The 15,109-nt window shown below is 46.3% G+C and overlaps 1 pseudogene; it reads left to right on the top strand.

The window, feature by feature from the left end:
• The first annotated feature begins 2,684 nt into the window (after positions 1-2,684).
• On the top strand, positions 2,685-13,398 carry LOC103696533 (annotated as a pseudogene).
• The last annotated feature ends 1,711 nt before the right edge of the window (positions 13,399-15,109 follow it).

Here is a 15,109-nt window from a genome sequence, read left to right on the forward strand (position 1 = left end):
GGCGTGCACGGCCGACGTGGTGCACGCTGTAGGCAATAATTTCTCGTGGACGTGTCATCCAAAGGGGCAGCATATCTTGGATTGTCGTCCACCGCATGGGCATGGCTTGGCAATCAAGTGTACTTCCTGCGGGTATTTCTAAATACCGATTTCGTGCGCCGTTCCCTTCCCCACTTCCAAATGGTGCTGACATGGCATAAATATTTTGATGCAATGACTAAATGCGATGCATGAGATAAAAGCTAGGTAACGTAGGATTCTCGTACCAGAAAAAGTGACACGGTTGTTGTGGAAGCCATGGGGTTTCATTCGTTTGCCAAAACTTTCACACTAGAAAGTTGCGCGTCATCCACGTAGCTTTATCATTAGGTCAGTTATTGCAATTTTTTCTCCATAATATTTGCCTATAGCTGTCAACCAATCACATATTGTGAAAGGGACTCAAGTAACACCTCCAGCTAGTGATATTTTGGGCAATGTTCGGCAACTAAAGTTCAGTTATATTGTGAAGGCCTAGTTTGGGCCCAATCCACTCGATTGATCGATCTGAGGCCTAGCCCATAGAGTGACCAAACGTGGAAGACTCCATGTGAGAGTCGTTTTCTTCTTCGACGGCTCCAATTAGGAGTTAAGAGTTCTGAAGTTGCTGGGACCCAAAGCTAGAGCATGCATAACATCTTTTACCAAGAGAAAGTCATGAATAATGCATCTTTTATGTCTCATTCTTCATCATTTTTAGACTATCAGCAAATAGATTTTAGAAATTTTTGAATGAGCCATTTTAAATCTCACTTATACTTAAATTTGAATAAGAAAAACTTATGTTCAGTTTCCAAAGAAAATTTTCTCCTCAGTTTTCAAAGGTCCATAATTCCGGGATACCAAACTTGGTGCTATTACGCAGGTGCACCACTTGATGCACTCATCGCGAGAGAATGGATGGTGACAGATTTCATTCTTTAAAAATTCCTATCTGGGGGAGAGAACGGGGAGAAATCGATAATACGAACTTTCCTTCTTCTTTTTTTTTTTGTTCACAGCCTTTTGATATAATAAACTAATAAAGTTTTTTTTTTTCATAACTTTTTATGTAATAATATATCTTGTTCATCCCCCCCCCCCCCCCCAACACAGAGATAGCTGCAGGTTGCTTGACCTCACCGAAAAATTAGATGACTGGGATTGAATTGATTGCGTCACCGTTACTATTGTCATTTTCGTTCCCATTTTTTGACTCTCCTCTTGCTTTGACTTCGTCCTCGTCATTCAAGTATTGTTTTGAAGATTTTGTTGTGATGATTGGTGTCACAACTCAAGACTTCATCCAAAATGGATAGTCAAAAAGTATTATTTGGTTTTCTTAATTCTGTACAAGTATCCAAGATATATCCAACGAATAATCGATGTGGAACTAAACATATGCCTGCATGGATCCTCACAAACTTTCTCCATTTAAGCCTTGATGTCCTCATCAGGCTAAGAGTTCAAATCCATTCAAATCTAATCACAAATACCATAATCAGCCCATGGTCAGCTCCAATGGATCTGTACTGCAGTGTTCCCTAACCCACATAGGTTATGTGCCGGGCCCGTTCTGATACTATTTGTTATAATTCAGAACCTCACCTAAAATGATTAGTTAGAAACTATTATTTGGATTTCTTGATCTTGTATAAGTACTCAAGATCTATCCAGCGAATAACTGATGCGGAACTAAAAACACACTCGCATGGGTCTTCACAATTGGAGTCGTCCGATCATAGGGGAATAGCCAATTGAGTTTTCATCACAATGGCAAGTGGAGTCCCTTCTTTTGAGGCTCTGCTGCACCGCTATCGCAAATGATGGCGCCAATCTCCTGCAACCAGTCCTCCTTTTTGATGAAAATGGACGACAGGGATTGCGGCATCTTCGCGACTGTGTGATCTTTGACGTCCATTGGAAGTTCGCATATACCAAGCTCTCCTACCCCAACCTAACGCCATGAATCGATTAAACGGAGAAAACGAGTAAAAGGTGAACGGCTATTTGGATCAAAATCTATCCACATGAGAAAAAGGGACATCTGACTTTATTATGTGAAAAGCAGTTTAAAATTATTTTTTCATATCGAAAGTTTCGGAAGATGAAAAATGTCGTGTTTTATAAAAAAACCCGGGGATGCCGATTTCTCAGATTTCCCCTCCTAGACTTTGTTTTAGAATATTTTCTCTAATATAGAAAAATGTGTCACGTTGCCTGTTCCAAATTCCAATGGTGAGTGCGCCGTATCGTGCACTCGCGCTGATGTCTTAAATTTTCATCTTAATTTCTTGTTGCATCATATCCTACGCACTTGGGAAGCTCAAAGGGATAGGGCGTTCTTATTGAATAGTGCAACAGACGAGCTTGTCACGCCGCCAGCGCATGCTTTGCCCACACATGACATCAAAATAAGATTAACCATCCCAAAGATTAATTAATGCGGGCAAAGTTAATTAGAAGCCGGACTAGATTCCAGACCCCTCAGTTTCCCCTCCAACGTCCAACTCCCTCTCATCACCCTATAAATGCAGCCGTATAACCCTTTCAGAGAGTACACCATAACCAATACGGAGTCATCTCCCTGCTCGATCCTCACTCGCCTTTCTCTCTGACTTTTCCTCGAAAAAAAAGAGAAAAGAATCCTTCCTTTGTTGACCAAAATGGGCGACAGAAAGGAAGGGATCGCGAAAGCTGAGGCTGAGAACACGACCGCCCTAGCCGCCTCCTACGACAGCCGCATCCGTCCCCTCCTCGACACCATCGACCGCCTGCGCCACCTCAAGGTGATGCAGGAGGGCATCGAGCTCCCCAGCATCGTCGTCGTCGGGGATCAGTCGAGCGGCAAATCTAGCGTCCTTGAGTCCCTCGCCGGCATCAATCTCCCCCGCGGACAGGGCATCTGCACCCGCGTCCCCCTTATTATGCGCCTCCAAGGCCACCCTTCCCTTTCCAAGCCTCAACTGCAGCTCGAGTACAAAGACAAGGTCATCCCCACATCTGAGGCCGGCATCTCTAACGCCATCAGTTCAGCCACCGACGAGATTGCCGGCAATGGCAAGGGAATCTCCGACACGCCCGTCACTCTCGTGGTGAAGAAGAGAGGTGTCCCTGACCTCACCATGGTGGACTTGCCCGGGATCACCCGTGTCCCGGTCCATGGACAGCCGGCCAACATCTACGAGCAGATATCGAAAATCATAATGGAGTATATCACTCCAAAGGACAGCATCATCGTCAACGTTTTGACGGCTACGGTTGACTTCCCGACTTGCGAGTCGATCCGAATGTCGCAGCTAGTGGACCGGACCGGAGAGAGGACCTTGGCCGTCGTCACGGAAGCTGACAAGGCTCCCGAGGAATTGCTTGAGAAGGTGGCCACCGATGATGTCAACATAGGGCTCGGATACGTCTGCGTCCGCAACCGCGTTGGTGATGAATCCTATGAGCAAGCCCGAGATGTGGAGAAGAGGCTCTTTGAAACGCATCCTCTTCTTTCGAGGATCGACAAGTCCATTGTGGGAATCCCTGTTCTGGCTGAGAGGCTGATGGAGATCCAGGCAGCTAGCATTGCAAAATGTCTGCCTGATATAGTGAAAAAGATCAATGAGAAGCTTAGTCGGAATGCTTTGGAGCTCAAGCAGATGCCACGTAATCTCTCGAGCATGGCTCATGCTATGAGGACATTCATGCACATGATAAGCATGGCGAAGGAGTCTCTGAGGAAAATACTCATTAGAGAGGAGTTTGATGATGAATTCCCTGATGATATGGGCATGCATGTTACCTCTAGGAACTAGGTCCTTTCGAGTGCCCGAGTGCTGATGAAAGGTTTCTGATGGAGGAGATTGCCGTTCTGGAAGAGGCTAAGGGAATTGATGGACTTCCAAATTTCCTGCCTTCCTCTGCTTTCTTCACTCTTCTCAGGAGGAAGGTGAAGGAGATTTCTCAGATTCCAAGTGAGTTTTTTGGGGAGATGTGGGCTTACATTGAAGATGTTGTGGTTAGGGTGCTGCTGCACCACTCTGAGAACTATCCCCAGCTTCAGTCTTTGACTAGAAGGGCAGCAGAGAATCTGGTTGAGAAGATGAGGAACCGATCTTTCCAGGAGATGAAAGAGATCCATCATTGAGATGGAGATGGTCGCCGACTATACTTCGAATTCAGATTACATGGAGACATGGACTATGCTGATGAACAACCATGATAAATTCATGAATGCCATCGAGGACCATACAAAGCCAACTAAGTTGTCACTGGAAGGTTTCGGAGAGGTGGAAGTCTGCCATCTCTGGCAGTACGGGGCCATGGCCGAGCAGGCGTTTGACATGAGGATGAGGATCACCGCATATTGGAGGAGCGTGGTGCCTCGAGTGCTGAATAACCTGGCCCTTCTTATCCTTCATATCTCATGCAGCGTGAATTGCTTGGTGAAGGTGATGGAAATGGAACTTGTTGATGAGCTGGCGGGGCCACGGATGTCCGGTTTGGAAAGGATGCTGGAGGAATCTCCATCGACTGCCGGGAAGCGCGAACGACTCGGGAAAAGTATCGAGCTGCTGAAGGAAGCCAAGGAAGTTGTTGCGAAGATTATGGATCGTATAGACGCTTATGGTGATCAAGCTTTTTGGTCTTGTTTTGTTTTGACATATGCCTGTCACAGGTTGTTTTGTTCGGATTCACTGCCTTGCTTGGGCTTTCTTTTTGTGCCTGTGATCAGTCATTTAATAGTAAGAAAAAGCTTAATCTTGCTGTTGGTAACAATTTTCTTTGATGATTACTGATTAACTCTATTATTTGGACCTAATCACACTATAACATCATACAGTAAAGAGCAGTACATCCCTGGTCTGCGCGTTGAAACTCAGAAAAGGTTATGTTTCCATTAATTGTATTATATGAACCAATCGCCCAGTGGTTACTTTCCAAACAAAAATCAGTCTACTGTCCATTGGCACTCTGCATGGGCAGTAAAGCTGGCCCGGTTCAGGATGGGAGCCAACCTAACCAGGATCCTTTGAGTGGTGTTTTGCCACAGTTTATTTGTTTGTTTTTTCTTTTGAAAAAATAAAAGTTAATGGAATGAAAAAGGAGAGGGATCGATGACAGCAGCTAGGATTTTTAAGGCATTTTTTTTCTAAATACACTTTTGGTTTATTAATTTATTTATTATTTATTTTTCTTCTTTTCGTATGTCTGGCCTGATTCAAGTAGTTTTGATAAATTCAAGTGCAGGCTAAAACTTATTTTGGTTTAGAAGTCTAGGCCTGGCTTGGTCTGATGGGCACCAAATGAATGTGCATGAAGCAGTCCATGCACGTACGTATATTCATGTCGCACGAGTCCCATTACTACCATATAAGTTTATTGAGCTGCCTATCTTTTAGTCATGCTATAAACACAATTAGTGTTCAAGGAGTTCTCTCCTAGCTAGGTTTAAAGTTACCCTCCCTTGAAAGCTTGCAGTATCTTGTAAAAAGATCAAACAAGGAATGGCTTCTAATGGGAGCTAGTGTTGCTGCCGCTAATCCTCTACTTTGTTTCTGAGCTAGGTTACAACACTACACTACAAGAAAAAAAGTTTTTCCTGGCGTTTTTTATAGCCTTTACCGACGCTAATTAGCGTCGGAAAAAACCCAGCCGACGCAACGGAAAGCGTCGCAAAAGCGTCGGCGATACCTGAGTGCTTTACCGGGGGTGCAGGCTGGATTTTTACCGATGCTTAGAGAGCGTCGCCTAAAGCCTGTTTTTATCGACACTTTGAAAGCGTCGGCGATGGCGTGCCAGCCCGTGCCAAATGGGGTTTTTAACGATGCTTTAAAGCATCGGGAGTGGATTTTTTTTTAAAAAAAAGAAAAACAAATGCATATTAAGAAACATATTATAGCAATATGAACCTGTATTACATTTGCACCAAGACAAACATTCAAATCATTCGAAATATTCATATTGTCATATAAGATTAAATTTACATAATAAGTTTAGAATTACAATGTATTTTGAAAAATATAAGAAAAATACATATAAAACTCCTTAGATAACAGTTTAAAAAATATCAAGGACCGGATTCAGCCCCATCATCATCTCTACGAGCTGTTGGAGTATCAGGAATCTACAAAAAAAAAAAAATTTAAAAGTTAAAAATATGAAAATCATTAACTCATGCAAAATAATAATTATGTAAAGTCATCAAATACATATAGTTATTTACCTGAGGAGGGAGAAATCGCTGTAATATAGATGAAATATGTTCAAGCTGAGACTGCAAAGTTTGTTGGTTTTGCTTCAGCTCCGCTAACTCTGCCTGATGGCGATCCTTCATATCTTCAATTGTTGTCTGAAGTCTACTAACTTTGGCATTGCTACTATCTTCTCCAGTATTTCTTGTATACATGCTTACTGCAGACAACTGAGTAGGAGTAACTCCAACGCCATAATCCCTCACTCGACCATAACGCTCTAGGCCCAATAATTCAGCGAGCACCTGAGATTCGACATGACTGATCGCGTCGAATGATGATGATTCTCCAACGCGCTCTGAAATAAGAGTTGTTGCCCTATCCTATATCTCTCAAAAGAAAAAGTCAAATTAATGTATGCCAATAATAGAACTAATAATAATATCGTTGAAAGGTTCAAAGATGAATACATACAACTATATCTCTTGACTCCTTCCGAACAAAACTGCCATCTCGGTGGGTGTGAGTTATCTTATAAAACTCCACCTTACCAGGCTCCCTCCCATTATTATCCATCTACAACAAAAAGTATATTGGCAAGCTAGTTATCTTGATACATGCTATATGATAGAATAGATTGTAAGAATTATTAATATATAAAATATAAATCAAATTACCCTGAATATGCACGTCATCCATGTCTGGACAATCAGCAGGTGACACGTGCTCAAACTGAGACTCATGCTGAGTATGAAACTCGTACTGAGAATGGGACTCGTGCTGCTGGGGCTCGTCGGGCTGCTGGAACCGCAGGGATTGATCGGAAGAAGATCTCATGGATGTATGCTGAAACTCAATATCTCTGAATCGTTTTCCTCGCGGTATATTGTTACCTAGTATGCACAGAACAAATAAAGAATTTTTATCAAAAGAAGAATAAAGAAAAAGGATTGAAAGTCTGTTGAGCTGGCATCTGAAAAACTGCACCTGGACACTATAATCAGATACAATTGGCCCAACGTATAGAGAGCGTGCAATGTGAAGCTCAGATTGCAATGTAGACAATGCTCTGAGGATGGCTAGAATTTGCAATTGAAAACTACTTTGTACTACCCAAATCCTCTCAAAAAGTTTATTTGAATTCATTTTTTCACTAAATCACAAAAGTATTAGATGTATGCCCTAGAAGCCAATCTAGCTGACACATTGTTAATTCTAGGATATAATTTTTTACTTAACTATTTATTATTGAATAAATAAAAGGCATCTTTTTCATTCATATTGTTTATGTGTCTATGAATTGTCCAAGAATTAATAAGATGATGATGCATATTCTTAAGAGTTAAGAATTTGAGCCATGTATCATTGGTGATTAATTTCTAAATGCTCCTGATCGATGGATCATCACGAGGACGGTGATCGATCCGATGAGATCAGTGCACACATTGCTTTCCTTGTGGATGGACGAGACTCGAGTCCACGGTGTGGCGACACTGAAGTAATAGTGCAGGTGTTTGTTAAAGAACAAGGGTACTGAGCGTGACCAAGACAAAAAGTCACTTGGATGTCTATCCACTCGTCAGTGACTTGCTTGATGTTGCAGTAGTGTGACTTGTCCTTTGACCTGCGGTGCTTCGGCTACTCACAGTAAGGTTATTGTAGTTTGACTGCACGTATACATGGTCTCTAGACATACGGGTTCATGCAGTGTAGATTGGCTGCAATAGGTTCACTGTAGGAGTAGGGTATGCACCTATATGGAATCTATCAACCTTGGTAGATAAGGAGAGATCCTATATGATTTTATAAGACTGAGTTCGTAAGGCTTCAGCCAGGGCAGTATACACAGTGGAGAAAGAGTTTTTTACTCTCGAACTTAAGTCAAATGAATCTTGACATATGACAAATGATGGGGTTTGACGAATTGTCCATGACCTCCGTCCTGTAGAGATTTACGATAGAAGGATTGTATCATACGATAACTGCACCTAGAGGTTCATCATTTTATTCTGCTGGGTAGCCACTACATGTTGCTAGGTGTCACTGGTGGATAGTGAGACTCACAGGAAATATCTTGATGATCGATAAATCCTGATGAGTTGAGTTGGAACTATTCCAACCCATTGAAAGGAGTTTTCAATGATATTGTGATAGAGATCGCAATATATCTCACTACCAGTCAGAATAGAACCTATGGGGTCACACATACTAGAGGAAATCAAAGGTTGATTCAAATGAAGGATTTCAGCCATCAAGAGTTGTCTCTGCAAGGGAGCTAGCACCTTGAGGAGACAAGAGAGCTTTGATTGGTTTTCTGCTTCGTGTGGATACCCGTAGAAGCCGGACGCGTGTGCGGCTTCAAGCGAACCTTCTTCCAAAACCACGAACTTCAGTTTGTGGTGATCATCTACCCGCACAAGGTGAAGATCTGATCTTCCTAATGCTATTAAAAGTTTTAATCCTAATCTAACTACGAATAGTTTTTGAACAACGTTCATGAGATGAACGTCGATCCCGCGCATGCCACTTCCGTTGCATCTGAATTTTTTTTTAATGTTCTGCGGCATGGGCGGGTTCCCAACAAAAAAAAAGACAGTCCGTACTTTGGCTCATATTAACTAGTGCCCTTGATGAATCTTTAAGACTGGTGCCAAGGAACTGAGTTCAAATCCCCTCGTCACCTCCATTTTTTGACGAAGTTTTTCTGTCATTGTTCTAAGAAAAGAAAACAAACTCCACTCATAATTCTTACTGCCAAAATTTTATATCTCCAGTCTTACTTAATAAACGTGCTCATGCTTGTATCTAGGTGCTTTCTACTTAGGCTGCACCCCACGAGATGAGCCTCGCAAGTAGTTTCCATATTAAGTTGAATCAACAAACAGGTCTATGGTACAAGTCTCAAGTATGATGAAACTGTGTGAATTAGTCATAATTTGATAACATTTTATATACTCCTAGCTATTCAGTATTGAAAACTCTGCCTTCTGCAAAACCTAACCTTCATATCTGCTAATCAGCCATCATTTGTACCATGGATTCATTTTGCATCTCCAGATCACCACTTCAACTAATTTCTGGAATCTATGTGCTACATCCTGAGTTTTCTTTATATAATTAAATTTACTACTCATCATTGATGTGCCGTACATCCCTATTTTGCCCTCTTTCTTGCTTATTAGCGAAACTAAAATGCTCACTTTCTGGGAATTAATTGACCTCTTTACTGATGAACAAAAACCAGTTAAAAGAAATCCGATAGAAAAAAACCAGTCCATGTTTATCTATTCTTCCATCTTCTGAAGTCCTGACGGTCGTTGGAGGTGGAGGCGAGGTCATGCTATCTACAAGATCCCATAGTCGGTTGGTTGCTAAGAGAGATTGGATACATGCCTTCCAGGTAATCAAATTATCCCTGTTAAGTTGAACAGCAACTGAAGATAGAGTAGTAGGTGTAGGCATGGAGTTGGAGGAGGATGCTATAGAGATAGCAAAGATTGAAGGCTCTGATTCCACGTAAGAAAAAAGAATATATGGAAAAGAAAATATTATAGAGATTTATTTTACCTACCTCATGAGGTAGTCATCATGTATATTTATAGTTGAGAATATACGAGAGATTACAACTAGGATGATACAAAGATAGAAAGAAATAATAAATAAATCCTTAGGATCAATCCTAAATTTATTCTATTTGAAATTCAGAATTCAAAATTCAAAATTCAAAATTCAAAATTCAAAATTCTTAGAATCATGGATCTTTGATATGTGGCTTGATATGGGGCTGAGATGGAGATACTGCCAATACATGTAAATTTTGAAAAATAGATTCCAAGCAGTTAACATCTTGATACATGATGAACGGAGGTAACTGAAGTTGTTAACCTTATAGTAGTCATCTAATTCATTTCATCTAAATATAAATGGCAAAAATATTTTCTTGTAGGAAAGTCCAAGATGGCTGGAAAGCTATGACCAGATAAGAATCTATATGGTTTGTTCAGTTGATGCAATAACATGCGGAAGTTGTTTTGGTCATTACGGATTGGACTTTCTGAGTTGCATTTGAGAGTAACAGACACTTGAGTTTCTTTTAAGAATTAACTTTTTTTTGTTGCTCCATTTGTGATCACATGGCATCTTAACTGGGACCTGTAAAAGCACCTAGCTTTATTAGTTATCTTGGTTGCATCTTACAGGGCATTTAAATTTTCTTGCTAGAATTTTGAGAATGGATAAAGGGAACTAAAGCTATGAGCTAATTTCATGACAACTTGCTCTAATGGCTTTGATTTTTTTTCTCTCTAGCCTATGCTTTGTTATCATCTTTGCCTATCTTTCATGTTTCCTCTGTAACGTTTCAAGTTTCAACTACTGTTCTTGAGAGGGGTTTCCTCTTTGATGTCTCCACACTAATTGAATTTTTACCATCTTCTATTTTTTAATAATTGATCTGATGAAGCAATCTTTGAAAAGGATCTCATTAAATTTCTTTAATACAAGATAAGGTACACCATCTCGGTATCGAGCTCTGTACTTGTGCCACCCAGTTACAAGATTGGTATGTCCGATACGGAAGCTAGTTAAATGTACCAAGTATCGGTACGTCCCCCCTACTACTGGTAGTGAACCAGTAAGGTATGGTATGTCCTGTACCATTCTGTTTAGTATAGTATGGCGTATCTTGATTCAAGATGGATCGGGTATTTCCTTCATGGACATTTGTGGCCTCTAGAAGAATATGGAGAACGATGGCATCCAAGGTCGGCGGAACCATCCCGAACCGCCCTGTTCGGGGCGTCCCGAGCCGTACCGGCGGCGGACCGGGACAGTTTCGACAAAGAAATCGAAATGTCATCACCGGAGAAGGAGAAGGAAAGAAAAGAGAGAGAGAGCGAGCGGGGAAGAGAGGGAGAGGAAGAGGGAGAGAGGCCGACGCTGGTGCAGGCAGCAAAGGCCGCGGTTTGCCGACTTCACTTAAAACTCGCAAAATTTTTTAGTGGCCAAACTCCTGTTTCGAATGAAATAGGGGTCCAGCTGCAACCTTCAGCACCTACACCAGCGCTAACCTCTGCCAGCCTCCGTTGGCCTCTCTCCCTCTCCCTCCCTCCTCAGTTCGCTCTCTCTTTTCTTCTCTTCCACGGTCTCCTGAGTTGGTACAGGCCGACACAGTGCTGCGCAGGCCCGTACCGACTCGTACCGCTGGGCAACCGGATACGATTTTTGGTATCGGCATAGCAGACCATGATGGCATCTTTTTTGCTCTTCTAGCTATTCGAGTGTTGAGGTATATCTTATTCTTACATATGGCATTATTAGTGGTGTAGTTTCTAAGTTTTCTAATATTTAGAACTTCTTCAGGTGTTGATGTTTTGATAATATTTACTGCATGCTGCGGTTTGAGATATATGGTATGTTATTCTAATATCTTTTAGTGTTCTGGTTTCTTCCTGAAGGATGAGTTCTTATTGTGCATGCTTAACAAAAATGCAGGATAAATTATATCATAACATAATTTGTGCAACAAGATGATAATTACATGGTATCTAATTATGAAAAGGTACAATCTTAAGTTGTTAAATCATCAGATCTTTTTTTATAAAATATTGGTGTGCATAGTCTAATGTTGGTTTCCTCTTGCATTTCTGAATAATTTCCTGATAGTAAAAGTGCTGCTCAGCAAAGATGAGTGCCATCCATTCTGGTCAAAACATGGAAGTATTGACATGGAGCTTTTATGAAGGAGCTTTTGTTGACCTCTGTTTGCAGGTGGACGGCCGAAGCATGGATCGGAAGGGGAAGCAGCCGGCCACGACGGAGGCGAAGGAGGCGAGAGGCAACGGTAAGCAATCGGGTTCGGGGGGGTCGTCCTGCGGCCTGGTCGAGGCCAGGGCCGTGGGTTACCCATTGGCCCACGGCCGACGAAGTGGACCGCCTGAGCCGCCGCTTCCCGGACGTCTTGCGGCCTCCGGAGGAGCCGATTGAGGCGGCTCGGCAGGTGTGGGAGGGCCGGGCGTTGATCGCCCGCAGTTTTGGCCGCCGGATTCCGGCGGAATGGGTGGCCAAGGATGTGGCCGCCCGCACTAAGCTCAAGGAAGTGGTGGCCGTCCCGCTTGCGGACGACTTCCTGGCTTTGAGATTCCGGTCGACGGAGGACCGGGATCGGGCTCTCAGTGAGGGGCCGTGGGTGGTGGCGGGGCAACTCCTCGCCATGAGCCCGTGGGTCCCTGATTTCGAGCCTGGAGACGACACGGTGAAAAGGGCTTTGGTGTGGCTCCGGTTGCCGCGGTTGCCCCCGGAGTACTGGTCGACCTCGACCATACTTCACATAGCGGCGCGGGCGGGCCAGCCGGTGGCGGTGGACGGGGTCACCGAGCAGCAGGCGGCGATGGGTTTCGCCCGAGTAAAAGTGGCGATCGACACCACTGAACCGTTGCGGCCCGGCGTCCTGATACAGGGGAAGACGAAGGTGCGGTGGCAGCCCTTCGTCTTCGAGAACGTCCCGATCATCTGTCCTCGCTGTGGGCGGATGGGGCACGTGGAAGCGGCGTGCCGTTTTCCGGCGGAGTCCAGCGCACACAGGGAGGCACCCCCGGTGGCAACGGAGATGGGGGGAAAGGCGGATCCACCGCCCCCGGGTGGCGGTGAGGAGGCCCAGGGGCCAGTCTACGGCCCCTGGATGGTGGCTACGCGGCAGAAGATCCCACGGGGGGATTTGCTGCCGCGGCCGGGGGTGATGACCGGACCCGATCCTGGGGCTGGGTCATCCTCGAGACCACCGCCCTCTCCGGCGAACCAGCAGCTTGCGCCGACTGCTCCGGTGTCCCCGGCGGACACGGAGGGCTGGCAAAAGCCAGCCAAGGTGGCGCATCGCCGGTCGCCACCGGCGGCGGAGGGGGATGGGCTTCTTTTGGCTCCTCCTCCCGCTTTTCCTCAGGTCGACCCGGCCGACTGGCTCGGGGACGACCTGCTCGAGCCGGCAGACTCGGCACCGAGTCTTGACTCGGGGCTGAGTTCTGAGCTCGCCCTGCCGCGGGCTGATCCGGGGACTGGTGGATCAGCTGCGGCCCGGGCCCAGTCACAGAAGAGGCCCAGGCCGATAGCGGCCCAGGCCGATAGCGGCCCAGGGCCTGCAACGGGGCCCGGGAATGATGGGCCCGCCGGCCCACGCGCATCATGCGGTGGGCCAACGGGCTGATCTGGTGCCGGCCCAACGCGCCCGGGCACAGAGGACGGGGCGCCGGGGTCGCGGGCCGGCGGGTGCGACCAGAGGCGCGCCCGCAGCGCGGGGCACGCCGCGTGCACGTTCAGCCCCGGGCCTGCGGGCTTCCCCAGCATTGGGGGAGCGGGCGTGGGACCTGATGGGCCAGGCAGCCCTGGCTGAGAGGGCTGAGGGCGGCCCATGGGCCCAGGGCCCACACGCCCAGGGCACGGGAGATCCGCGGGTGCTCCTCGGGGCGGGCCCGGAGGCCCAGTTTCTGTTGGGCGATCGCTCTCAGTCTGACATGGGGGTGGGGGCCAGACTGCGCCAGACCAGCAGGCCGGCGGCAAGACGACTCCAGTCTTCCGTTTCGGGCCTCTGCCTTCAGACTTGGGTCAGCCAGTGGATGTGGCCTCAGGCGGATACGAGGCGGGGGGTCAATCCGCCCCTTCCGCGGAGGCCGAGCCACTACTGCTGGGTACGGATTTACCCACTGTTATGCAGCGTGTTAGGGCAGCAGTCATGAGTGTTGCTCTCTCTGCGCACGGGGGGAGGAGGAGGGGGGCGGCCAGGGCGTTGAGCCGGTGGCCGTCCCTGTGACCCTAGGGGAGGATGGGTCAGAGGCCGACTATGTGGACTGTGACCCATGATGATTCTAGCTTGGAATTGCAGGGGGGCGGCCAAGCCGTCTTTCATGTCATCCTTTAAGCGATTAGTACAGGTCCACTGTCCGGAGATCTGTTTCCTATGCGAAACTCGATTATCCGGTGAGGGACTTGGACGTTTGAGGCGACGTTTGGAGAGGGATTGGGAGACCTACGCAGTTGACTCTCGGGGGCTGTCGGGGGGCATTTTGGTCCTCTGGAGGCGAGGAGTGATGACAGTTGATGTCTTCCACAATTGCCCCCAACAAGTAGTCATGATAGTATCAGAACCGGGAGCGGCTCCGTGGGTACTGTGTGGTGTGTACGCGAGTACGGATTACAGGGCTCGGAGAGTCCTCTGGCAGGAGGTCACCAACCTTGCCACCCAGGATATCCCGATAGTGATGGTTGGTGATTTTAATTGTATTCAGGGTGAGGATGAGAAGCGGGGGGGTGCCGCCTTTACAGATAGGATGGATAGGAGGGAGTTTCGCGATTTTATATTGCGGAACGGCCTGGTAGACCTAGGTTTTTTCGGACAAAAGTTTACCTGGTGCAATAACCAGTCAGGTAGCGCTAGAGTCTGGGAGCGTTTAGATAGGGCCTTTGCATCTCCTGATTGGATCCTCCGTTTCCCTACTTCCCGGGTCAGGCATTTGCCCCGGATTGCTTCAGACCACTGCCCCTTGCTTCTATCCACGTCATCGGCACATACCCACCATAGCCCCTTCCGCTTTGAGAAGGTTTGGCTATCGTACCCCCAGTCGTGGGACGTAGTTCGTGATGCGTGGCGTACTCCGGTGCGTGGCGATGCTATGCAGCAGGTATCGCGCCGACTGGAGTTGACTAAGAGGCGTCTCCGCCGTTGGAATCGTGTGGTTGTGGGCGACATATTCCGACGTGTGGAAGGGGTAGAGTCCTCGATTGCGGAGCTGCAGAGGAAAGAAGACCTGAGGGGTGTGCTCTCGGAGGACGATATGTCCAACCTCCGGGGATTGCTAGCGACTCACCACTCCCTACTACGGCAGCATGAGATCTTCTGGCGTCAGAAATCCCGTGTGCAG

This window comes from Phoenix dactylifera, chromosome 8 (genome assembly GCF_009389715.1).
Source record: "Phoenix dactylifera cultivar Barhee BC4 chromosome 8, palm_55x_up_171113_PBpolish2nd_filt_p, whole genome shotgun sequence".
Classification (NCBI taxonomy): Eukaryota; Viridiplantae; Streptophyta; class Magnoliopsida; order Arecales; family Arecaceae; genus Phoenix; species Phoenix dactylifera.